This window comes from Lithobates pipiens, unplaced genomic scaffold, assembly GCF_037356315.1.
Source record: "Lithobates pipiens isolate NorthernLeopardFrog02 unplaced genomic scaffold, aLitPip1_a1.2 Scaffold_18, whole genome shotgun sequence".
NCBI classification, from domain to species: domain Eukaryota; kingdom Metazoa; phylum Chordata; class Amphibia; order Anura; family Ranidae; genus Lithobates; species Lithobates pipiens.
Window position 1 is genome coordinate 388606979 of NW_027507758.1, and position 24388 is coordinate 388631366.

General features: G+C 42.6%; 1 protein-coding gene across 3 annotated transcripts in view; it reads left to right on the forward strand.

Annotated features, from left to right (window-relative positions):
- Positions 1–24388, forward strand: part of MLIP (muscular LMNA interacting protein) — a 415413-nt gene that overhangs the window by 358190 nt on the left and 32835 nt on the right. The window contains exons 12-13 of one of the 3 annotated variants that reach the window (XR_013276824.1): positions 15119–15232; positions 15353–15478. The exons of the other annotated variants lie outside the window; for them this stretch is intronic. The gene's annotated coding sequence lies outside the window, so the exon portion shown is untranslated. Of the gene's footprint in view, positions 1–15118; positions 15233–15352; positions 15479–24388 lie in introns of those variants that run through there. 3 annotated transcript variants of the gene reach the window in all.

A 24388-nucleotide genomic window follows, 5' to 3' on the forward strand; every position in this document is an offset into this window, starting at 1 on the left:
CCGGTCAAAAAGACCGCCCCGAGGAGAAGGGCATCACTTCCTCCCTGCCTGTGTTTACTATACACAGAGGGAGGAAGCTTCTCATTCGCCAGGAGCGATCGAGAGGGGATGGCCAGAAACCAACGGCCATCCCCTCATCTCGAATCGCTCCTGAAGCGAAATGGACCGCCGTATCCAGCGGGAGGGGGTCCGATCGGATCCCCCACCCACTGGAAGGCAGGCACGTACATATACGTGCTTGTGCCTGCCGGTGCCATTGCGATGACGTACAATGGCAATACGGCGGTCCTTAAGTGGTTAATTTATATGCAATGTAAATGTAACACTGACCCCAGAAGGAGCTGCTGGTTTTATTGGGCTTACAGTTACCTTCTTGACCTCGCCTCCGTCTAGGGGTTTCCCGTGGTAGATGGCCCAAAGAATTGAGGAAACTGACACTGGATCCTCTTTTTGGGATATTTATTTAAAAGATAATACAGTTTCTTAATGAAGGGTAGAGGGTTAGGAAGAAAGTTCACATACTTTTGGAACTGCAAAAATAGGAAGTCTCTCACTACAGAAATCCAGAGAATTACTGTTTCACAACTGGATTCATACAACCACCGGATAGACCTCCTCTCACTAGGCCTAGCAGCCAGTAGGGTGTTAAGTAAAGCAAAGTCTCTGCCACAAACTTGGATGCAGAAAACTTGAAAAGCAAAAGTCTCTGCCACAGACTAGGATGTAGAACACTTGAAAAGCAAAAGTCTCTGCCACAGACTTGAATGTAACTGAGGAACGTAGACAAACTTAGAGAACTATAATACGTTACCAGTATCTCTCAGCCGATCTGGCGATACCATATGAAAATAGATCCACAAAGTGTCCTTCAACTGAGCCTCCAGGCTCCTTCTGGGAAACCAGCCTTATGCATGGCCTTCTCCCGAAGAGTCCTTCCCTCCCTGCAGTTGCTTCACCTCGGGCTATCCAGCCCCGAGACTTGGAATTGCATGGATCCGCACCCCAGGCCAGGAGGGCCATGGGGGCTGGTCAGGAGGACCAGGACCAAACAGATGGAAAATCTCTTCTGGACCGGAACCCAGGAGCACGTGATGTCAGTACCTTAAATACCCTCTCCCAGAATGCACAGCAAGACGACACTCCCACTGGTCTGGTTCCGAGAGAAAGAAGGGCATTCAATGCACCCAGCCAAACTGCGTTCTCATACCCACCAATGGTGACAGCGACACCTATGGTCAAGGAGAACTTAGCGCAATCCAGCTAGACTGGTACTGAAACCATAATTTGAAAAAATTAGCCATAAAACCCAACTGTGGTTTTAGGAAATTTTATTTTTTAAAACAAATAGCGCGTGCTCTTTAGGAGCCGACGCTACATAAACAACAGAAAGTAAGGCCATCTTGCATCTCTCCTTTTGTGCCCTTCACAGATATATGACATACGTTATATTTGTATAATGGAAAAGAAGAAGTTTTTGTATGTTTGTTTTGTGTTGCTTTTCAATAAAAAGTATCTGATTGAAAAAAAAAAACATTTACTGGAAAGGAGTATACTGTGTATTATACGTTTTTTATTTCCTTGTTTAACTCAGAATCTGATATAAATCACTTTTTTTTTTTTAAACCAGGATTGGTACCCCAGCCTTTGGATATATGTTTTGCATGCATCCTATATTTGATGACTAACATACTTGATTGCAGCATAACATAAAATTGATATTCATAAAATGTGAGTGTAAAAGAGATTTTTGCTTTCAACTGCATATTGACAGTTTTTGAAAAAAAAGAATGTGTACGTTTTCTCGTTAATATTTGACAAGATCATTTGATGTAAATTTAGCAAGGCTGTGAAGGGAAATATTTAAAGATCAAAGTCACTGCCTTCAGTAAGTGGCGTACCAGTCAGTGATTACAACAGTTATACATGAATCAAGGAATAAGAGAAACATTTGATTGAGGTATTCTCTATGTCTTTAGCCTCTACATTTCATTACATTTGCAATGTTTAAACAGCCATACAAAAAACATTATTTTTTATTTGCAGATCACAGCTTTATACAGTACTACTGTTGACAAGACCATGAATAAAAACCTTATAACTATTTTTCTATACTAATTTCTATTAAAATAAGCCTTTAGCCTTGAGGGATATTACATTGTGAATTGAATAAGTAATTTCACCTTAGTATTGATTTGTTAAGGATCACCAAGAGCCAAAATATAATATTTTTAGAAAAATGAGGCCAACTTGAATGGAATGAATAGTTTTTTGTATATATTTCTTTATTTTCCTAGGATCAAACATTTTGGAAAAATATATTTTTCATTTTTTTCAGGAAAAATTAAATATTTTGAAATAGTGTTTAATGTTAGGTGCTGCTTTGGACCTTTTTTTTTACAAGGATATCAAGCTGACCAGGCTGCTTTGCTGAAAGAAGCCTGTTTACAGAGCTCAACAGCTCATGCTGAAATTTCTGTAGCCAACTAAATTATTCTTTCAGTTCACATGTTCCTCTTACCCTGCTTTCTCTTTTTAGGTGGGAAAATGGAGAGCGATAGAGAGTCTAAAACAAAACATCCTCTGCTGTTTTCTCATAGCATTGCACGGTTATTTGTAAACTAGGATTTTGTATCAATAATAAAGAGATAAAATAACAGTTTAAATATCTATTAATACAAATTACATGATGCCTGACTTTAGTAAACAGGTTTTAAAGCTATCACTTATAGTTTAAAGGGAAATGAGAACCTCCCTTTCAATGATTCCAAAATAAGAGAATGGCTTTCAACTATGACTCCAAAATCATAGTTATATACAATAAAAAGAAACATGTGCCTCAGGTAAAAAAAAAAAATCCAAACCCATAGACAGAAAACCCTTGTTAGGTATGATTTACTTTGCTCTGAGACATTTCTTTCATACCCCTAACTAGAATTTTATTTTTTACACATGTCATTACTTAAAACCTTTATAACATAACATCTATATTTCCAAAATGTTTCCCATAATGTCCCCCTTCCCCGTGCTCCCTCAACTTGTCTTTTGAGATTAATAGCACAACTATTAGTCCCTGCCCTTTGCCTGGATGCTAAGGGTAAATCTGAACTCTGCTCTGAACTCTCCCTCTGGTCTCACAACCATTCTGTATCCAAATCTAGCCTCTTTCACCTCCAAAGATACAAATACATCTACAACTATTCCCCAAGGTACTATCCTAGTCTCAAAATATCACCCATACCATATTATTCTCTAGGAGGGTATGGTGGTTTAGAAAGTTAAGCAACACCACTATAGTAGATACTGTAGTAAGGGATCCTCAACAATCCACAACATATCTTCACCAAAACATAGGTTAAACTTATTATAAGGAAATCAGCAACCTTTGCTACTGTGAAAGTATTGAGTTTTTTGATATGGGAAGAGGTACAAACGTAAAAGTATAGAATTTAGGAACTAAAGTAAGGGGTGGGCTATTTTAATTGTTATAAATATATATATTTTTTCTGTATCATAACACTGACTGCTAGACTCCAAAATACAAATTATATTGAATAATATCTTACCCTAGTACTTTTTTACACTACATTAAAGTATCATTATCCTCCAAATAAATATAATTAAATAACAATAAACCAAATGACTCAACAGCCATATCCTAGTTTATGACTTTTCATTCATCATTATTAAAAGTATCAGGTAATTCAATGTATTTACAATACATGCTCTCTAGGGATGAGCCGAACACCCCCCTGTTCGGTTCGCACCAGAACCTGCGAACAGACCTAAACTTCGTGTGAACTTTAGAACCCTATTAAAGTCTATGGGACTCAAACGTTCACAATCTAAAGTGCTCATTTTAAAGGGTAATATGCAGGTTACTGTCCTAAAAAAGTGTTTGGGGACCCGGGTCCTGCCCCAGGGGACATGGATCAATGCAAAAAAAAGTTTTAAAAACTGAAGTTTTTTCAGGAGCAGTGATTTTAATAATGATTAAAGTGAAACAATAAAAGTGTAATATTCCTTTAAATTTCGTAGCTGGGGGGTATCTATAGTATGCCTGTGAAGGGGCGCATGTTTCTGGTGCTTAGAACTGTCCCTGCACAAAGTGTCATTTGTGCAGGAAAAAAAGTCTTTTAAAATCACTTGCGGCTATTGTCGGGTCCCGTAATACAGAGAACACTCAATGAGTGTTCTCTGCATTAGCCGACAATTCATTCATTCATTGATAAAAAAAAAAAAAAAGCGTGGGGGTTCCCCTAAAATTAAATTACCAGGCCCTTCAGGTCTGACATGGATATTAAGGGTAACCCCGTGTCAAATTAAAAAAAAAAATTGACGTGGGGATCCCCCTAAATATCCATAACCAGACCCTTCAGGTCTGATATGGATATGAAGGGGAACCCTGCATCAAATAAAAAAAAATTGACGTGGGGGTCCCCCTAAAAATCCATATCAGACCCTTTATCCGAGCACGCAACCTGGCAGGCCGCAGGAAAAGAGGGGGGACGAGAGAGCAGCCCCCCCTCCCTCCTGAACCGTACCAGGCCACATACCCTCAACATTGGGAGGATGCTTTGGGGGTCTGTGACCCCTCAAAGCACCTTGTCCCCATGTTGATGAGGACAAGGGCCTCATCCTCACAACCCTGGCCGTTGGTTGTGAGGGTCTGCGGGAGGGGGGCTTATCAGAATCTGGAAGCTCCCTTTAACAAGGGGACCCCCAGATCCCGCCCCCCCTGTTTGAAATGGTAAGGGGGTACAAAAGTACCCCTACCATTTCACAAAGAAAGTGTCAAAATGGTTAAATAAGACAAACACACTTTTGAAAAATTCCTTTATTAAAAATAAAAAAAAGAAAAAAAAAGATTCCAGCGGTGCTAATCCACTCTTGCTATCCAGCGACGGGTCTCCGGGGTCCAGCGATGGATGATCATATCCAGCGACGGGGGATCTCTCAGTCCAGCGCTGTCCATACATCCTTCTTCTGTCTCCACTCCGGAGACACTGCAGAGATCCCAGCGCTGACGTTTCTTATATTAGGAGGGCGGGGCCACCCATCACCTGACCCCGCCCCTCTGACGCTGGAGAGGGAAGCCAGGGGTTCCCCAGTGACGTGTGGGTGACCCCGCCCCCTCTGATGTAAAGCAGGTTTCCGTCACACCTTTTTGAAAGGCCCCAGTGGCTGCAACACCTTAGCAAGAGGCACCACTAACCAAACACTGCCATGAAGACCAAGGAACTCTCCAAACAAGTAAGGGACAATGTTGTTGAGAAGTAAAAGTCAGGGTTAGGTTATAAAAAATATGCAAATCTTTGATGATCCCTAGGAGCACCATCTATCATAACCAAATAGAAAGAACATGGCACAACAGCAAACCTGCCAAGAGATGGTAGCACAGAGATCTACGGTACCCCTGGAGGAGCTACAGAGTTCCACAGCAGAGACTGGAGTATCTGTACATAGGACAACAATAAGCCATACGCTCCACAGAGTTGTGCTTTATGGCAGAGTGGCCAGAAGAAAGCCATTCCTTTCAGCAAAAACAAAATGGCACATTTTGAGTTTGTGGAAAGGCACGTGGGAGACTCCCAAATGTATGGAGGAAGGTGCTCTGGTCTGATGAGACTAAAATGTAACTTTTTGGCCATCAAAGAAAACACTATGTCTGGCGCAAACCCAACACATCACATCACCCAAAGAGCACCATCCATGATGCTGTCGGGATGTTTTTCAGCAGCAGGGACTGGGAAACTGGTCAGAGTTGAGGGGAAGATGGATGGTGCTAAATACAGGGATATTCTTGAGCAAAACCTGTACCACTCTGTGTGTGATTTGAGGCTAGAATAGAGGTTCACCTTCCAGCAGGACAATGACCTTAAGAACACTGCTAAAGAAACACTTAAAGGGGAAATGTGTAAATATGTTGGAATGGCCTAGTCAAAGCCCTGACCTCCAATAGAAAATCTGTGGTCAGACTTAAATATTGCTGTTCACAAGTGCAAACCATCCAACTTGAAGGAGCTGGAGCAGTTTTGCAAAGAGGAATGGGCAAAAATCCTAGTGGTAAGATGTGGCAAACTCACAGAGACTTATCCAAAGTGATTTGGCTCTGTGTTAACCCAAAAAAGGTGGCTCTATAAAGTATTTACTTTAGGGGGGTGAATAGTCATGCACATTGACTTTTTCTGTTATTTTGTCCTATTTGTTGTTTGCTTCACAATAAAAAAAATCTTCAAAGTTGTGGACATGTCCTGTAAATTAAATGATGCAAATCCTCAAACAATCCATGTTAATTCCAGGTTGTTAGGCGACAAAGCACGAAAAATGCCAAGGGGGAGGAGGGGGTGAATACTTTTGAAAGGCACTGTATACTGTTCTTTCTGCCTGGAAACTGGAGATTGTCTATAGCAACCAAAAAGTGGCCCTTTACATCCAGCTAGAAAAAAGCGATAATAAATTAGAATCACTTGCAGAATTGAGCGATAGTGATTTGTGGGGAAATTCGTCATCAAACATTGAAATCAAACACTGAAAGTAATGAGACCGACAATTCTGCAACTGAGCAAATTTCAGTTCTTTTTGCTTTGATTACATTATTGAATAATTTGTATTATTTTTATTTCTATATTTTTTATAATTATTTATAGTTATTTATTTATTTATAATTTATGATTTCATATTTCAAACTTTATCATACCTGGGCTGTCGACTAGACACTTGTTTAGACAGATTTAAGTGTGTTGTTCCTAAGAATTACAGACCTACAATATAAAATGCCAAATTTCCATGCAAAACATTGTACCACTTTGAACTAGAGATACTGTTGTACGAGGAGGATTTGGATTTTGTCAGAATTTCAGAGACTTGGTTCAACAGCTCTCATGATTGGCTGGCAATCATTTATTGCAGGGATAGAAGGGGTAAAAAAAGGGGGAGGTGTATGCCTGTATATCAAGATTAATTCACAAGTGAACGTGAGCGATTACATCGCTAAGGGATCTAGGGAGGAGGGGGTAGAGCTCTAAAGGGATGAAGCTAAGGGGGAAATAGACATGTGCATTTGTTTTAGTCCGAATGCATTTTCGTCTGAATTGCAGGTATTTTCGCTATTGTTTTAACAAACGATAACGAAAGTGCAGAATCCAAAAAACAAAAGATCCGACATAAACAAATACTTTATTTTCGTTTTCAATGTGACAATAGTTCGATATAGATAGGAGATTCGACATGATGCTGACAATAACAATCGTTGTCTATTGAACCTGTGGTCGAATGTGCCTAACCTGAACTCTAATAGTCCAGGATTATTCTACATAGAGACAAAAGATTTGACAAAGAGAGAAAAGATTGCTGCTGATATTGGGTGGGTGAAGTAAAATAAAAATAATGAAGATGATGATGATGAATGTTATTGGCTGATTGTAACCAAAGAGGAGGAGCAGTAAAATAGCTAGAACTAAGTGCACACGTACAGCCAACTTACTTTCACTTACGATTGCTAGCAGAGAGAGACACACACACTGAATAATTTCAGAAGACAGGTCCGTTTGTCAGAGAACCTCAATTTTTTTGCAATTAAGCATAAGCACAGCAGCAGAACAATAGTGAAGCAAGCTACAGTTCAACTTAACTTTTTCATAATAATCTGCTGCTATTGTGTTAGTGTTGTGAACCTGATAGTGATGCTAGTGTTGCTAGTGTTGTGAAAGCCTCAGAGGCTGCCTGTGTTGTGGGGGGGGGGGGGGGATTTATTGTTATAGATTCTATATTATAGATTGAGATTCTATATAGATTCTATATACTCTAACTTGTTACCTGTCTGATCAGTGATTACTATCACCAGTCCATTTTCTGTTTGAACTATATACATTCGACATGAACGACAAAGATTTGACAAAGCAGTGAAAAACATACAATAGTTGATTCGGCGAAGCAGCTTAACTATACGGAGTCATACAAATTAGCTGCTCTGTTGAATCTTCTTTGAACATTCGACAGACACCATAAGCCTTCAATGACAGATTTGACCTTAATTAATTTGGATTTTCGGATGAATGCAATTTTTTACGAAAAACAAAATAAATAAAAACGAATTTCGGGAGTAACTAAATAAATGTATTTTTCGGACGAAAACGAAATTCCGAAACAAAATATTTCAGTGTGCACATGTCTAGGGGGAAATAATACTGGAAGTATGCTATAGGCCCCCTAACCTGGGGGAGGAGGGGGAGGCAGACCTCATATCATAATTTGGATTAGCAGCAAGGATGGGAAGTGTTCTCACAATGGGGGATTTTAATTATCCAGACATAGCCCGGGCGGAGAGAACCACAAATTCGTCTAAGGCTTGTCCGTTCCTAAATGTCTTGCAGGACAATTTCATGGGTCAGACGGTAGACGCACCAACTAGAAATAAAGCATTACTAGATCTACTGACTACCAACAATACAGACCTGATCTCAAATGTGGAAATACTGGAAATTTAGGAAACAGTGATCATAGGTCAATTGGCTTCAGTATAAATCACATAAATGGGAAACATAAGGAAAAAACAAAGACACTGAATTTCAAAAGAGCCAACTTTCCTAAACTACAAACCTTGCTAGAAGATATAAATTAGGATAAAATTTTAGGAACAAAGAACACGGAGGAGAGATGGGTTCGCTTTAAGAACTTATTAACCACTTCAGTTCCGGACCAATAAATACCTTAAGGACCAGAGGTCTTTTTGCAATTTCGCACTGCGCTGCTTTAACTGGTAATTGCGCGGTCATGCAATATTGCACCCAAACGAAATTTGCGTCCTTTTCTTCCCACAAATAGAGCTTTCTTTTGATGGTATTTGATTGCCTCTGCGATTTTTTTTTTTGCGATATAAATGGAAAAAGAGCGAAAATTTTGAAAAAAAAAGATATTTTCTTCTTTTTGTTATAAGAAAAATCGAATAAACTAAATTTTAGTCATACATTGAGGGCAAAATTTATTCAGCCACATGTCTTTAGTAAAAAAAATGTCAATAAGCATATATTTTTTGGTTTGCGCAAAAGTTATAGCGTCTACAAACTAGAGTACATTTTCTGGAATTTACACAGCTTTTAATTTATGACTGCCGATCTCATTTCTTGAGGTGCTAAAATGGCAGGGCAGTACAAATCCCCCCCAAATGACCCCATTTTGGAAAGTAGACATCCCAAGGAAATTGCTGATGGGTATGTTGAGCCCATTGAATATTTATTTTTTTTGTCCTAAGGGATTGAATAATGACAAAAAAAAAAAAAAATTTTTTTTTACAAAAAGTTGTCACTAAATGATATATTGCTCACACATGCCATGGTTATATGTGGAATTGCACCCCAAAATATATTTCGCTACTTCTCCCGAGTATGGGGATACCACATGTGTGGGACTTTTTGGGAGTCTAGTCGCGCACGGCACCCCGAAAACCAATCACCACCTTCAAGATTTCTAAGGGTGCAAATTTTTGATTTAACTCCTCACTACCTATCACAGTTTCGAAGGCCATAAAATGCCAAAATAGCACAAAACCCCCCAAAATGACCCCATTTTGGAAAGTAGACACCCCAAGCTATTTACTGAGAGGCATGTTGAGTCCATGGAATATTTTATATTTTGCCACAAGTTGCGGGAATATTACAAACTTTTTTTTTTTGCACCAAGTTGTCACTAAATGATATATTGCTCACACATGCTATGGGCATATGTGAAATGACACCCCAAAATACATTCTGCTGCTTCTCCTGAGTACGGGGATACCACATGTGTGGGACTTTTTGGGAGTCTAGTCGCGCACGGCACCCCGAAAACCAATCACCACCTTCAGGATTTCTAAGGGTGCAAATTTTTGATTTAACTCCTCACTACCTATCACAGTTTCGAAGTCCATAAAATGCCAAAATAGCACAAAACCCCCCCAAATGACCCCATTTTGGAAAGTAGACACCCCAAGCTATTTACTGAGAGGCATGTTGAGTCCATGGAATATTTTATATTTTGCCAAAAGTTGCGGGAATATTACAAACTTTTTTTTTTTTGCACAAAGTTGTCACTAAATGATATATTGCTCACACATGCTATGGGCAGAAGTCAAATTACACCCCAAAATAAATTCTGCTGCTTCTCCCGAGTACGGGGATACCACATGTGGGGGACTTTTTGGGAGCCTAGCCACGTACGGGACCCCAAAAACCAAGCACTGCCTTCCGGATTTGAATATAAAATGCTACCAAAAAACCTGTTAGCGATGGCAGGGATCAGGCCTGACTCTGCGATCGCTGCAGTTATGTGTTTAGTGTTTTGTAAGTGACAGTGATCGATCGATACTGCACTTGGGTGGGCTGGGCAGAGGGGCAAAACGCAGGTGCCAGCAGGTATCTGGGCTGATCCCGCTAACAATGCGTTTTTTTGGAACCCTAAACTGCTGGGGACGCTAGTATAGATCTGATCAGATCAGATATTGATCTGTTCAGATTCTATACCACTACGGGAGGTGTATGCTTTGCGTGTGGGTGTTAGCGGTACTGGCACTAACCTAGCGCTGCCTGGGGCGACGCAGACCCTGACCCTAAAACCTAATTGATATCACCCGCCGGGTGATCAGGGGGTTAAACCTTTATTGGGTAATAAATGGTGGGTGCCCTGATGCTATAAAAAACAAACTAACCAGAGTCACCCGTAACACTTATACGGTGATCAGTGGTGAAAGGGTTAACTAGGAGCAATCAGGGGGTTCAAATTTTTATTAGGTAGTATATGGGGGTCCCTGGCGCTATATAAAAACCTGACGGGGAACCTAAATAACTAACTGGCTAACCAGCGTCACCAGTGACACTTATACTGTGATCGCTGGTGAAAGGGGGTGAAAGGGTTAACTAGCAGCAATCAGGGGGTTAAAACCATTATTGGGTAGTATATCGGGGTACCTAGCGCTATAAAAACCTGGCGGTGAACCTAAAAAAATAACTAGCTACCTAGCGACACTAGCGACACTGATGCAGCGTTCAGAAAAATTATCGCTTAGTGACACTGGCAAAAGGGGGTGAAAGGGTTAACTAGCGGAAATCAGGGGGTTAAAACCATTATTGGGTAGTATATCGGGGTACCTAGCGCTATAAAAACCTGGCGGTGAACCTAAAAAAATAACTAGCTACCTAGCGACTGTAGCGACACTAATGCAGCGATCAGAAAAACGATCGCTTAGTGACACTGGCAAAAGGGGGTGAAAGGGTTAACTAGCGGCAATCAGGGGGTTAAACCCATTATTGGGTAGTATATCGGGGTACCTAGCGATATAAAAACCTGGCGGTGAACCTAAAAAAATAACTAGCTACCTAGCGACACATGCAGCGATCAGAAAAATGATCGCTTAGTGACACTGGCAAAAGGGGGTGAAAGGGTTAACTCTAGGGGCAATCAGGGGGTTAAATCTTTATTGGGGGGTGATAGGGGGCTACCCTGGACCTAACACTAACTGTCCTGACAGTTTTTACTGTCACAACTGACACTGAATGCATTGATCAGTAAAGAAATGATCAATACAATCAGTGACACTGTGACTGGGGGGGGAGGGGGGGCGGGGGGGATCGGGGGGCGATCGGGGGGGGGATCGGGGGGGGGTTTGTGTGCCTGTGTGTACCTACATGTCAGTGTAGTGTTGGTGCACACTTACTTTTACTCTTCTCCTCGTAGTCCGGTCAAAAAGACCGCCCCGAGGAGAATGACATCACTTCCTCCTTCCTGTGTAAACAATACACAGGGGAGGAAGCTTCTCATTGGCCAGGAGCGATCCAGAGGGGGTGGCCGAAAACCAACGGCCATCCCCTCATCACGGAGCGCTCCTGGACCGAATCGGACCGCCGTAACCAGCGGGAGGGGGTCCGATCGGACCCCCCACCCGCTGGAAGGCAATCACGTAGATGTACGTGATTGTGCCTGCCTGTGCCATTGTGCTGATGTACATTGGCAATACGGCGGTCCTCAAGTGGTTAAATAAGGGCATTAGCCAGTGCATCCCATTGGGTAATAAAATTTCAAAGAGCGAACAAAAGTCCCGGATGGCTTAATGCCAATGTAAAAATACATATAAAAGCAAAAGAGAAGGCCTTTAAAAAATACAAGGTTGAGGGATCATCATCAGCATTGTGTTAAATGCTTTTGCAAAGTCCAGATACCAGAAAGGAACACTATATAATTTAACAAAAAAGGTTGTTTAATAAATATGACAAAATTTGAAACAAATGTACATAAATAAAAACAAGAGAATTAGGAGCTCTCATTTATATAACCCCAGGTATAAAAATATATGTTACCTATACTGCCAAGTCAAACAAGGTCAACGTTTTGCTGTCGCTTCTTCAGGACCTATTTTCATTGACTGTAAGCAAAGGGATTCTGCATGGGAAAAAGAACAATATCAAAGACTTCATCAAAAGGATGACAGATGCAGACAAATCACATATAAGATAAACCCCATAGATGGTATGGAGACAAAATATATGGGGTACCACTTACATAGTAAATAGAGCCTTCTCAAAAGCAGCATATCATGTGCTACCCAATGCAACCAGATCAGCGAGGCATAGATCAGAACCAACCAGGAAATACCTCTAATGTCTCAATCTGAGAAGGACAAAAATGTGATGAAAGAAAAAAAAAAAAATATATATATATATAAAATAAAGCCCCATATAAAGATATGGAGTAAGATATATTAGCAACAACTGCATCTTAGCAAGGTACTCAGCAGATTCACAACAAGACTACATTGAGGTGACTATTCTTTCTCCACAGTATCTAGGGCCACCCTCCTCTTGATTCCTACCAGGTAATATAGATATGCGGATTACACACAAATATTCACTATACAATGTCATATATTATGACATTACCGTATCAATCCAAGATTCATAAATAAAGATGGTTCCATACCTATATACAATGGTTCAGGCAGAGTAATAAAATTGACCATGTAAAAGCCTCCAAATACCCAGCAAGGGATGAACCCGTATAAACCAAAGGGTGTGGTAGTCACCATTTAGTTGTTATTCAGCTTATGGCAGATAGAGCTAAAAGCAAGCCACATTATAATTGAACTTACCCAATAACTGGCATACATTAGTTCCCAATGGTCAATTTTAGCGGGTACTAAATCAGATCTATGCTAATCGTTGCTGCAACAGTAGATCTAGGGGGCAGAGTAACATAAATTACTTCACAACCTAAACAGCAATTTAAATGAAAGGGACAGAGAAAGTCCCAGTGTGTAGACTAACCTGTTCAACAGAGGTCCTGGATGAACATGCCACCCTAGAGAGCCCTTACAACTGATCCTTAAATATAACCACCAGTTAGCACCACCTCCCAGATGAGCTGACTATAATCAGCTGTGAGGGCTAAAAAAGGGCCAATGCATCTAAACAAGCAGGCCATGTGCAAGTGTAATAGTGGGGAATCCCCCATAGAGTAAGACAATAGCATCGCTGTTTGTCGCTCGTGCGCAATAGAGAACTTAATAGTCACAGAATATTAAAGGTGCGCTTATGTGCATTGACCCTTAATTGATACTTGAAAAAAAGACACCATCTGAAATATACAGGCTTGGCAAGCCGCCAATTTAAAGTATTGCCGTCTACCACGCATACGCTTATAGAAACTAGATAGATAATTAGAGGTGCGCTTATGCGCACTGGCCTCCAATAGACACTTAGAAAAAAACACCATCAGCAAGTACATTCACAATAAGTTGCCAATGCGAAATTTGACCACAAGAAACAGGAAACCAGAATGAACAATACAATAAAGTAGAAAAAAATAGTTTTATTAAAGAAAAAAGGTTAAAAAAAGGGAATATTAGTAAGAAAGTAGGGGATACCCCTGGTTTATGCAGGTTCGGGTTTATCCCTTGCTGGCTATTTGGAGGCTTTTACACAGTCAATTTTATTTACACATCCTGAACCATTGTATATAGGTATTTGAACCATCTTTATGTATGATTCTTGGATTGATACTGTCATGTCATAATATATGACATTGTATAGCAAATATTTTTGTGTAATCGACATATCTATATTACCTGGTAGGAATCAAGAGGAGGTTGGCCCTAGAAACTGTGGATAAGGAATAGTCACCTCGATGTAGTGTTGTTGTGAATCTGCTGGTCCTGTGAGTACCTTGCTAAGATACAGTTATTATTAACCCCCCTGGCGGTATTCCCGAGTCTGGCTCAGGGTGGAATTTCAGTACCATAAGCGGTAACCCCCCGAGCCAGACTCGGGAACGCATTGCAGGATACAGGGAGAGTTACTTAACTTGTCCCCTGCGATGTCCTACCCACTGTGTGTGAGAGCCGTCCTCCGCTCAATTCACACAGTGCCCGAGTGCTGCTGAGCTCCGTTCCCTGCGACGTTACGACGCACGGGAGCGGAGATTGGCGTCAATTCAAAAAAGTAAAAACACACAATACACATACAGTACTTTAATCTCACAGATTAAAGTACTGTATAAAAAAAAGACACACCCCCTTTGTCCCTAGTGGTCTGTCCAGTGCCTTGCATGTAGTTTTATATTATAAATACAGTTTTTTCTGTCTGGAATTTGGAGATTGTCTATAGCAACCAAAAAGTGTCCCTTTATGTCAAAAGTGGTTATAGAACAGCTAGAAAATAGCGATAATAAATTAGAATTACTTGCAGAATTGAGCGATAGCGATTTCTGGGGAAATTCGTCATCAAACACTAAATCTAATGACAGGGACAATTCTGCAACTGAGCAAATTTCAGTGTTTTTTATTTGATTACATTATTGAATATTTTTGTATTATTATTATTATTATTTGTTCTAATTATTTATAGTTATTTATTATTTTATAATTTATGATTTTGTGTTTCAAACTACTATCATACCCGGGATGAGTTATTCCTAAGAATTGCAGGCCTACAATATAAAACACCAAATTTCCATGCAAAATAATGGTACCGCTTTCAGCACCTAAAATCCGAAATAATCATACCGCCAGGGAGGTTAATATATCTTTATATGGGGATTTATTATATATATATTATATATTATATTTTCCTTTCATCACATTTTTTTTCCTTCTCAGATTGGGACTTTAGAGGTATTTCCTGGTCAGTTCTGATCTAGTGAATGCCTCGCTGATCTGGTTGCACCTGGGTAGCACATGGCATACTGCTTATGAGAGGGCTCTATTTACTATGTAAGTGGTACCCCATTTATGTTGTCACCATACCATCTATGGGGTTTATCTTATATGTGATTTGTCTGCATCTGTCATCCTTATGATTACGTTTTTGATACTGTTCTTTTTCCCATGCAGAATCCCTTTTCTTGCAGTCAACAGAAACAGATCCTGAAGAAGCAACAGCGAAACGTTGACCTTGTTTGACTTGACAGTATAGGGAATATATATTTTTATACCTGTGGTTATATAAATGAGAGCTCCTAATTCTCTTGTTTTTATTTATGTACACTTTTATCAAATTTTGTAATATTTAATAAACAACCTTTTTTGTTAAATTATATAGTGTTCCTTTCTGGTATCTGGACTTTACAAAAGCATTTGACACAGTTCCCCATTACTGTACAAAATAAGGTCTGTTGGCATGGACCATAGGGTGAGTACATGGATTGAAAACTGGCTACAAGGGTGAGTTCAGAGGCTGGTGGAAAATGGGGAATACTCGGAATGATCAGGGGTGGGTAGTGGGGTCCCCCAGGGTTCTATGCTGGGACCAATCTTATTTAATTTGTTCATAAATTACCTGGAGGATAGGGGAAACAGTTTAATCTCTGTATTTGCAGACGATACTAAGCTAAGGAGGGCAATAACTTCTCTGCAGGATGTGGAAAACTTGCAAATAGAGCTGAACAAATTAATGGGGTGGGCAACTACATGGCAAATGAGGTTTAATTTAGAAAAATGTAAAATAATGAATTTGGGTGGCAAAAATATGAATGCAATCTATATACTGGGGGAGAACCTCTGGGGGAATCTAGGATGGAAAAGGACCTGGGGTCCTAGTAGATGGCATGCAATGCCAAGCTGCTGCTAACAAAGCAAACAATATTGGTATACATTAAAAAAGGGATTAACTCTAGGGATAAAAGTGAGTACAAAGAAGGGCAACAAAGCTAATAAAGGGTCTGGAAGACATTAGTTATGAAAAAAGGTTGCAAACACTGAACTTATTCTCTGGAGAAGAGACGCTTGAGAGGGCATATGATTTCACTTTACAAATACCATACTGGTGACCCCACAATAGGGATAAAATCTTTTTCACGGTAGGGAGTTTAACAAGACATGGGGCCACTCATTAAAATTAGAAGAAAAGAGGTTTAATCTTAAACTATATAGAGGGTTCTTTACTGTAAGAGTGGCAAGGATGTGGAATTCCCTTCCACAGGCGGTGGTCTCAGCGGGGGGCATCGATAGTTTAAAAAAAACTATCAGATAAGCACCTGAATGACCACAATATACAGGGATATACAATGTAATACTGACACATAATCACACCTATAGGTTGGATTTGATATAACAAATTAATTTGTTTTGAAAAAAAAAACACAAATTCACTGTAAAATATTTGTTCTTTTGAGAATGATTTCCCATCTTTCTCCAGAATTTTCTCACCACTTCTGTAGAAAATGAATGTCAATTTGACAAAATTATTGATTAGAAAATTATTTGAATGTTCCTAAAATAAAAAAAATGTTCTAATAATTTTCTATTAGTGCTTGGCCATCTTATATTTAAAAGAACTGACAGTGTTTAGCGCATAGCCAGAAAGCCTCCAGAGACAATGTACAAAGAGAAGGCAATTAAACCTTTGTCTTAGACACCTTCCATTTTCAGCTGCGTGAAGTTACATTATCAGTGAAATGCATAAATACATGGCTTCTACAATATAGATACTGCTGCTAGGTGTCAGCCGATAATAAGCTTTCCTAGTATTAAAAGTAATGAAGTTTAATAATTTGTCAACTGGGAGCATTGATATTTTCTCATATTAGTACCACTCCATATAAATGCATGTTTATTGGATACTGAATGTGTGGTTCTGCTACCTGGTAAAAAGGATATTATCTGCAACATTAATTCCCTTCCTCTGAGACTTTTTATGTGGCAGTATAAAAGGATTAACTTCAAATTACTGTAATTACCCCAAAGATTAACTTTAATATTGCTCTCCAAATATTAAGATTTGTAAAGTAAAGCTTACACAAAAAAACTAACATAATAACCAATTTGCATAGCAAGAGAATGTTACTGGCTCTTTATGAAGCCGATTCACATCTGCAGGGTGGCTGCGGAGCACACTGCACAAAAAAGCTGTGCGCCTTTAGCTCAGTTTCAGCCCCAAATTCAGGCAAAGATTAGGGCCCTGATTCATCCCTGAACCAAAGAATGGGGACGCACAGCGTTCCTGTGCGATCCACAGCCGGTTCCAGTGTGAACCAAGCCTAAAGCCTCGTATACACAATCAGATTGTTGGCCAACAAAGCGTCAGACGTTTGTCCAAAGGTCATGTGCCAGGACCTTGTCTTGCATACAAACGGTACATCATTTTCGGCCAACAAACACGAAGGTAGTGACGTACTATGAGGAATTTCAGCTCTTGAGCGCCACCCTTTGGACACCTTCTGCTAATGTCCTGTTTGGTGAGCATTGATTCTGAGCATGCTTATTTGTACTTTGGACTTTTGTGTGACTGAGTTGTGTACACACGAGACGAAAATCTGACAACAGACTGTTTGTCCTCCAAAAATGTATTAGCCTGCCATCCAGCATTTATTGGTGAAAGTTGGACAACAAATGTCTGGAGCGTACTAACGGTCGGATTGTAGGCAAACAGTCTGTCATCACACAATTGTCCGCAAAGATTTGGGTGAGCAGAAGATCTTTTACCAGTTTGTGCTGCACAAGCTGACAGACGAACATAAAGCAAAATGGTTGGAAATCTCTGGAGATTTCATTACCATGTGTGACCACGATCCATCTTTTCTGCTACCAGCTTGATCCGGAATCCAAGCTGCAATCGATTGAATGGTATTCACCATCTTCCCCACAACCCAAAAAGAGGTGCCTGCAAAAGTCCAAGGTCAAAAAAATGTTGATTACCTTCTTTGGCAACAATGGCATCATCCATAAGGAATTTGTTGGTGTGGGTTAAACTGTGAATTCCACATTCTAGGAGGAAATTTTGAAATGGTTGCTATGATGCATCCACAGTGTTCAGCCAGAGTTGGACTGGACTGTGGATGTTGCCGCATGATAACATGCAAGTTTGATTTATCTGTCAGGGCTGTTTTGTCATTCTTACTTCACCTGTCCCTAATCTGTCCCTTGTTTGAGCACAGCCCGTAGGAAAAAAAAAAAAGCTCATGAATAGATGCACAGGGGATCCAGGCAAGTGGGGGATAATCCTTGTCAGGCAACTGGAGGCTGCAGTGGATTGGGAAAACAGTGTTGGGGGTATTGCAGGAGTGATGGAGGTCATGGGTGACTGAACATCTGGCCAGCACACACGAAAAATGTTGGTGCTGTGCCCTTCATCTGCAGCTCCTGATGACTGATTCCCGCCGTCCGGTAGAGCAGCTCCACTCGATTGGCAGATTTCACGGGGACCGATTGGCTTCAGAGCCAGATTGCAGCCTGCAGGGGACAACTGCCACAGTTCTGGCTGCACACAGGTAAGACATGCTCGGCGGACACACCCCCAGAGCGCTTCAGCCCCTCACAGTTCCCACAAGTTTAATGCTATGCAGGGAGCCTGGACTTGGACCCTCCAGCCCAGCCGGCTCAACCTCCCCTGGCTGGAGCAGGCGTGGTCACTGGGAGGAATGCCTGTTGGGGCGGAGCTCGGCAGGACGGGGTCACAGCCCTACCACACCACCAATCCCAGAGAGGAGGAAGACCCACGAGAGTGCTGCCCCATCCTTGGTGGGAATAGTGCCAGGAATGGCAGCTCAGCGGGGGGAGGAGTGGTGATACGGGTCATGGGCAGTCGGGTGGATTGGGTGAATCGGGTGGATTGGCCAAAGACCCCGTCATACCCGGATCCATTAGGGATATGATGGCCTTCATTGCAGGTCAGAACAGCAGGGCCCCACCCACCAGCGGCGGGGGTTAAAGAGGAGCCAAACGGCCAGGCACACCAGTCCTGGGGAATAGAGACACAGAAAAGACAGCAAGCAGCCGGGGCCTTCTGTGGGCAGCGTATTCTCGCCAGTCCATTCTTCTGATGGTTGCCAGGATTTCTCCCGCACTGAGGGTGAGCTGTCCAGTGAGGAAGGGGCTATAGCTCCGCAGAGGTCATCAATGGTGGAGTCGGCCCGGTAAGTCCTTGTCTAATGTTGTCCCTTGCAACTTTATGTGTTCCCTGTTTTGGGTTCTAGGGGTGAACAGGCCTCCGGGGGTGGTCCTGGTGTCACTTCAGCTATAGCTCCCCCTCCCTCACTGCGGACGGCAGGCCCAGGGCCGGCCGCGACAGGTGATGCTGCAGCCATACGCGACCCTTTGGTCGGGCTGTGTTCTTTGGTTCAATGCTTTAATGTGGGCATATCGCGAGCTCTACCCCGGTGTCGGCTTGGGTTTCGGACTCCATGTGGGTCGTGCAGTGACACAGGTTGCAGCGAATCCTGTGCCAGGGCCTGGTCAGGGGTCATGGTGGTAGTGTCACCGAGGGATACAGTAGCCCCGGGGTGAGTATTTCCCTGCGTACTCCACAAAGGAAGCTAGTTAGAGTACGGACTTGATTCGCCTGTCCTATTCGGCCAAATGCGAAGTGTATGTCTGTTTTGAGGGTCCTCTGTGAGCTCACCTAAAATCTGAGATGAGGGAAAAGATTTGGTGGGGGGAGTATTTGGAGATCTTCACATTGCTCCTTCTGGAAAGGTTTAACTTGGATAGGTAAAACTGGAAGAGTCCAAGAAAGAAGATGAGGAGAAGTGTCGTTAACGGTTCATTCCGCGTATGTTTAGCAATTGGCTCCAGGCATTCGCCATTTTTGCAATTGTCATCGGGGAAAAATCCCCCAAGAATTGTCTCTCACTCTTTTGCTATCTGGATTCCATTAGCGAGGCCCAGAGGGTTAATGGGGGAGTGGCTTGGCTGCGGTATGACGAACAGGCGATATGTCCCTCGCTGCGCTGGGATCATAAGGAAACCTCTCCACGAGCCTTGGCTTCATTTTTTCCACCCCCTTTCACAGCTTTAAGGCCGGCAAGGCCTGTCTTGGCGATGCTGCAGGAAAAAGGCCAGACTGTTGAGGGTGGACAGAATGTCCCCCTTTCTAAATAAATATCTGGATCAGCCTGCAGTTCAGTTGTTACAGGCAGGTTTCACAGAGGGCTTTTTGATCCCTTGCTCCCTTCCTCTGATTCCCCCTGCAGCTGACAACTTGCGTTTGGCTATGTTACACTCCAAAGTGGTTTCTGAGAAACTCGCTAAGGAAGTTTTGATGGGCCACATGTGAAGCCCGTTTCCTCATCACCCTTGGATAATTTGGTGGTCTCGCCTTTGGGTGTCATTCCAAAGAAGGAGCCTAATAAGTTTCACCTGATCCACCATCTTTTTTTTCTGAAAGGCTGTCCATTCAATGATGCTATTGACCCCGAGGCATGTGCAGTGTCCTATACCTCGTTTGATGCTGCCGTCTTTTGGGTAAGGCACTACGAGAAGGGTTATGAAGAAAACCGGTATTAAGTCGGCTTTTTGGTTGCTACCAGTTCACCCACGCAGTTTTCATCTTTTGGGTTGCAGATGGTTGGGGACCTTTTATGTGGATTGCTGCCTGACTATGGGCTGCTCCATCTCTTTCTCTTTTTTCAAGGCCTTTAGTTCTTTTCTCGAATAGGTGTTGCGGGACGTGACAGGTGTCAATTCAGTGATTCATTACCTGGATGACTTTCTATGTGTTGGCCCTCCATCCTCTAATTTATGCAGCGTGATGCTGGCTATGGTACAACACCTGGCAGAGTGTTTCGGTATTCCTCGCGTGGCGGACATGACCGAAGGCCCCACAGAGTTTATCAACTTCCTGGGTATAGAGATTGATTCTCGGGCAATGGTGTGTTGTCTGCTTGACGAAAAACTACATGCTTTGAAGGAGGAGGTCAGTTTGGCCTCTAGAAAACACAACATTCAGCTCCGAGAGCTACAGTTGCTCCTCGGTAAGCTTAATTTTGCTTGCAGTATAATGCCAATGGGCAGAGTTTTGTCAACGGCTGTCTGCCATCAATTATTTGGTCAATTCGCCTAGCCATTTAATTCAGCTGACTAGGGAACACAAGGCCGACTTGGGGGAGGGGTATGAATTTTTGGGCAATTTCAATTGCTGGTCCACCTGGATAGAAGGGCTGGTCAGCAATGACAATCTAGAGCTTTTCACAGATGCCGCTGGATCCAGTGGATATGGAGCATTCTTAGAGGATCGGTGGAGTGCGGAGCACTGGCCCACAGAACGGTGGGAGACAGGATTCCTAAAGAATTTGGTGCTGCTGGAAATTTTTCTAGTGGTGGTTGCCATGTCGCTCTGGAGAGAATTGTTTAGCAACAAAAAGGTTTATATCCACTGTGAAAACTTGGGTGTAGTGCAGGTGATCAACTCTCTGTCAGGGTCCTACCCTCCAGTTATACATCTGTTGCAATATCTGGTTTTGTGTTGTCTTCAGCAAAATGTTTTTCTGTACACTGTTCATACTCCTGGAGTTGAGAACATGGTGGATGATAATCTCTCCCGCTTTCAGTGGGACAGGTTCCGGGAGTTGGCACCTTGGGCGGAGGTTGTGGTGGATTACGTTGGACTCGCCTCTGATTTGATTCAAAGCTCTTTGAGCGAGTCGACATGGTCATTCTACACTAAGGTCTGGAGGGAATGGGGGAGAACTGCTACAGTGGGAAGGGGTTGACAGGGACAGTTCTGAAGTGAGACATCTGGTGATTTATTTTGTTTGTCTGTGTTTTACAGCTGACATACCTATTTCTGCCATGAACCGAAAATTTGTCGTCCTCGCCTTCTGGTTTAAACTGCAGGACATGCACGATTTTTTTACCAAAGATTTTTTGGTGAAACCGGCTATGAGAGGTTATCGAAAAGGGGCTATGCGGCCGGACGGCCACCAGCCTATCACTTTTGATATCCTGCAATCATTGTTTCTGGAGATGATCATAGTTTGTTCGTCCAGTTTTGAAACTTTACTATTCCGGGCAGCATTTGCTTTGGCCTTTTATGGAGCCCTCAGGGTGGATGAATTACTTAGTCTGTTCAAGGCTGCCCATGGGTGCTTGTCGGCAGACGTATGCTGCAATGATGCTTGCCTCCTGTGGCTATTAGGATATTCCTTTGTGCATTGTGGGGCTAAGAGGGCTGATGTGAGGCCTAGTGGTCATCAGCTGGGCATCCCTAGATCTGAGGCCAGCATTAAGTGTATAGGCGTTCCAGGGTTGTTATGGAGCAGAGTGTTTAGGGAGGTAAATAGTGTCATGAGATGGGACAGGCCCCCTGACATTTTGGTCATACACGCTGGAGGCAACGACCTGGGGGTTCTGTCCAGCAGACAGCTCATACGTGATGTCAAGTCACAGGACCAGGCAAAGCTGAACAGGGCTCGAGTAAGGACCAATAAGGAGGTTTAGAGATTTCTAACATGGAACGGGTTTTGTAGTTAGGCATCAGGAGCTTGAGGTGGCTTGAGGTATCTCCACAGTGATGGGGTCCATCTGAATGCGGTGGGCATGGATCTGTGGTTACTGGGTTTGCAAGAGAGGATACAGCGGGCATTATGTTTTTGGTGGGGCACAAAGTTGTGAGGCTTCACACTTTGCGCTATGGCCGTTGGATCTTTGGAGCCAATTTTAAATAATTGCAAATGCTGTAATTAGATGATTGGGATGCATCCAAGGTATGGGTCCCCGGTTAAATGCCAGTTATGGTAGATTAACTTGGAGTTACAATGGTGTATCTGGAGAATTTGGTTCATCCCTGAGTCGGTGCAGTGTGGCGGGGACCGGGGAAAAAGTTTATGTAGATACAAGGAAATATTTAAATTTTTTTTTTCTCAAACAAAAAAGTTTTTATTGAACATAGATACATTAAAGCGGACCTCCACCCTAAAGTGGAAGGTCCGCTCATTGGAACCCCCCCCCCCCTCTGGTGCCACAATTGGCACCTTTCAGGGGGGAGGGGGGTGCAGATACCTGTATAATCCAGGTATCTGCACCCACTTCCGGGACAAGCTAGCCGCAGCTAGCCACAGATGCCCCGCCCCCCCCGTCGTGTTCTGGGAAAAACACAGTTCCCAGGACACAGCGGGGACCACTGGAGACGCGCGGCGCAACTCGTGCATGCGCAGTAGGGAACCGCAATGCTTTACTTCCCGATTCCCTGACAGAGGATGGCGGCGGGGGCAGCCGAGAGACGAGCGATCGTTCATCATCTTCTGCCGACATCGCTGGGCCCTGAGACAGGTAAGTGTCAATTTATTAAAAGTCAGCAGCTGCCGTATTTGTAGCTGCTGACTTTTAATATTTTTTTTAAAGGTGCAGCTCCTCTTTAACAAACAAGCATCTCCAGAGCACAAGTCATACCTAAAGTCTGTGTGGAGTTACACCCCTGTATATGTCATGGTATCACATCAAGCAATTTCTCCCACATACAAATATCCCAGTGGTTACATTCTCACTGATACTCAGCTCTGCATAGACATTCGCCACATATCCCCGGATTTATTCACTTAACTTCCACTAGCTTTAAAGTAATTTATTATAGACCAGATCCACCGGGGCTAGGCCAGGTAAATTAAGCCACTGGGCCCAAAGTTTGTCATATTTAGTACTAGTCCCCCTACGCTGATATATAAGTTTCTCCAGCCGAAGTGTATCTCCCATTCGTGTGATCCATTCCTTCACAGTGGGCGGCTCTGTGGACTTCCAGCGTCTCAGGATCGTCATACAAGACTAAAATAGTGCTCGTCCAATAGCCTGCTTGGGGATCTCCTCCGTCCGGAGGCCATCTATTATCCCCAGCATAAAGATTTTTGGTTCTAGAGGTATCTGGACCTGGAAAGCCCCACTAATAGTGTCAATGACCTTTTCCCAGTACAGGTGCAATTTTGGGCATCGCCATAGAAGGTGAATGGGGTCACCATGGTCTCTAGAGCATCTAGTGCAAGTGGGGTCTGTGATTATCCCCATACGGGTCGATCCCTCTGGTGTGCGATGTACCCTTAGGAGTATATAGAGCTGTGACAGTCTTTGTGCCACATTTAGAGAGCACGTGGAGACCGCCTGCAGGGTTTCCTCCCACTGCTCCTCTTCAAATGTCCCCACATCCCTCTGCCACCGAGACACCGC